Here is a 3,496-nt window from a genome sequence, read left to right as displayed (position 1 = left end):
TTGTGAGATCTGTCATAGCAGTGGATGCATCTAGAGGATGGATTATGCATCAAATGGATGTAAAGAATTCCTTCTTGAATGGTGAGTTGCAAGAGCAAGTGTATATGGATCAGCCACCTGGTTATGCCGATCCAGGTTACCCAGATTATGTATACAGGCTTCTCACAGCTTTGTATGGTTTCAAGCATGGCTCTAGAGCATGGTGTGACAGGATTGCCAAGTATCTTGTCAGTATTGGTTTTAGGAGAGCTCATGCTAATTATTCACTCTATGTACGTGAGAGTGATATGGGGACTGTGGTCATTACCATATATGTAGATGACCTTATTATTGTGGGTGACAATGCTATGGAGATTGACCATGTGAAGGGTCTTCTTTAACAGGAATTTGAAATGAAAGATTTGGGCGAGTTGCGCTACTTTCTTGGCATTGAGGTGATCAGGACTCCAGAGGGTGTATGGTTGTCATAGAGACAGTATGCTTTGGACATGTTGTCAAAGTATGGTATGGCTGATTGTAAGCCAATTTCTATTCCCTTGGATATGAATGCAAAGCTGAGTGCAGAGAAGGGTGATGTTGTTGAGGATGTCAAGATGCACAGGAAGATTGTGGGTAGTCTAATCTACTTAACTATCACGAGGCCAGACTTGAGCTTCATAGTAGGCTTGGAGAGTGAGTTCATGCAGCTGCCGAGGAAGCCACATTTGGATGGAGTACGATGCACACTTTGGTATGTGCAAGGGACTCTTTACTAGGCATTGTTCTATGCAGCAGATGCACCATTAGCATTGTATGGGTATACAAATGCAGATTGGGCAGGTAGCATTGTTGATAGGAGATCTACAAGTGGCTTCATGTTCTCTTTTGGGAGTTCTTATATTACTTGGAGCAGCAAATAGCAGCCTACAGTTGCTTTATCGAGCACAGAGGTCGAGTACAAAGGTGCAGCAGTTGCGGTGTGCGAGGTAGCTTGGCTATGCACATTACTTGAGGACTTGGGAGTGCAGGTGGACCAACAGATTGTCATCCATTGTGACAACCTCAGCAGCATGCAGTTGGCTAGGAACCCAGTGTTCCATGCCAGGACCAAGCACATAGAGGTCCATTACCACTACGTTCGAGAGCGAGTGTTGGCGGGCGACATCGACTTGGTCTACATCGGCACAAAGGAGCAGATAGTGGATATCTTTACCAAGGCCCTCGGAGATGAGAAGATTTGACGTTTTTGGACTATGCTTGGATCTGCAACATGCAGAGCTCGAGGAAGAGTGTTGAGATGTCGAGCTCTACATCTTGAGCTGGCATCCACTACGGGTCTTGGCCACTTACGGCATTTACTCTATAGCGCATTAGGTGACCGACACGGAGGATCTCTACCAGTGATTCTACAGCTGGACTACACTTATAGTGCCAGCCTAGTACGCTTCTAGTGAGTTCACACTTAGTGACCACATGTACATATGTGCTACTTTTCAGCTTTAGCACTTAGTCATTTTGTACTCTCTTTTCTTAGCGAAGAAGAAGAAGAAGCTTTCCATCTCTTTGTGCTTTGTGCTTGTCTTGTGTAGCTCTCTTCCATCCTCATTCTTTACAGGCACTACACTTGACTTCACTTCTGCATTTCATCTTGAATCTAATGGTCAAAGAGAAGTCACCAACCACACTATTATTGACTTGTTAAAGGCTTATGTTTCTTCTCAACCTAAGAAATGGGATGATTACCTACATATTTCGCAATTTGCATATAACAGCACCACTCACACTGCCATCGGTAAGTCTCCATTTGAAATTGTATATGTTCACTCTCTTCATACTCCTGCTTCACGTCTTTCTAATGTTGTGCCTGCCGCCGCTGATGATTTCACTACTACTGACTTTCATGATATTTATGCAAGTGTGCGTTCTGCCATTAAACACTCACAAGAACTTTACACCAAGCATGCTAACAAGCACCGCAAGGCACACCAATTCAAGGAAGGTGATCATGTTTTACTTCGCATCAAAAAAATGAAGGATCAAAAGTGTTCATACTAATGTCTTTGTTAAGCTTGCTCCTTGTTTTTATGGACCTTTCAAAATTTCAGCTGTCATTAATGATGTTTCTTTCCATTTAGAACTACCTGCACATTGGCACATTCACAATGCCTTTCACATTAGTCTTTTACGCCCATTCCGAGGACCCCTACTAACACACCACATTTATGAAAACCCACCTTCACTTATATACCAAGAGGAGCAACTGATCCCTAATAAAATAGTTAATAAAATAGTTGATCATCAGACCACCACTACACGCATTGGAATGGTTTATAATCGTTACCTTCTGAGGTTCAAAGGCCACCCTAGAGAGGATGCCAAATGGATGCCTGAAAAGTTTTTTCACAACTTTCCCGACCTTCTCCACACTTTCCATCACTCACGGTCCAATTGATTTCTCTATTGAGCAACTGAGGATAGTTGCTATCCCTGGTGGGAGGGATGTCACGAGACTGGGCACCCTCCTGTTGTAGTGGTTAGCTGCAATTGGGATAGCTAGCTCAATTACGCCAATGGGGGTCCGCACAGATCAACTGGTCTCTTTTACTTTGCATTATTGGGCTCCTATGAAAATCCATGGCGCTTTAGGGATTTTTATCGATCCATCTGATGTTGTCTGCAACCAATATTTATCCATATGATCCACATTTCTAAGGTCAACCCTAGCTCCCAAAGTAATTTCTTACCGGCCAGATGGTCCCATAGCAGATTACCCACATTCTTGAATATGTGCATTGGATCGAGCAAGTGATTGATCATGTGTCAGGGCCAATATGGTAACTCGTACAATAGAGAGAGTCTCTAAGGGCAAACCATCATCACACATATCCTTCCGCTCTAACCATGCTTGTGCATACAAGTTTCGCAAGATCTTTCTGGCTTCCTCTCTAGAATTTGACATCATTATCACCTGGCAGTATGTGCTCTTTGAGCAATCTACACAGTGAAAAAAATGCCTTACACTTGTGTAAGTAATCTATTAGATCATTATACATCTAGAGTTTTTTATTAAAGTAAACACATTGTAATGGATCAACTGAGAAGCGTTGTGACGCTAGTGTCACTCCATCCAAACTTTGTCTGCATGTTAAGAAGAACCAGGAGCGCCTTCAATTTAGACACACATGATCCATCATACAATGGCGTATCGGCTTCACTTTTCATATCATCATAGATAAGACTTTCTGAATCCATGATCATCTCGATCATCTCATCAATCTTGGGCTCAAACATTGCCTCATTGGGAATGTGGTCTGCATGATCATCCTCCGAGCTCTCAGAGGCTACAACTTGTGGCCTCATGTATGCTGCTTGACCAAAGCGCCTGTGAACATTTCTATTGGGTCCGACGTCAAAGTCCGACGAGTTATAATTGGCAACAACTCGCTCTATAATAGATGGATCGAACTCCCCACATTTGCAAACGTGCTACAAAGAAAGGCATCTTATCCGTCGCGTA

This window comes from Adiantum capillus-veneris, chromosome 5, assembly GCF_014529385.1.
Source record: "Adiantum capillus-veneris isolate H3 chromosome 5, ASM1452938v2, whole genome shotgun sequence".
In the NCBI taxonomy this organism is placed as follows: domain Eukaryota; kingdom Viridiplantae; phylum Streptophyta; class Polypodiopsida; order Polypodiales; family Pteridaceae; genus Adiantum; species Adiantum capillus-veneris.
The sequence above is the reverse complement of the archived record's forward strand: the minus strand, read 5'-3'. Positions refer to the sequence as shown.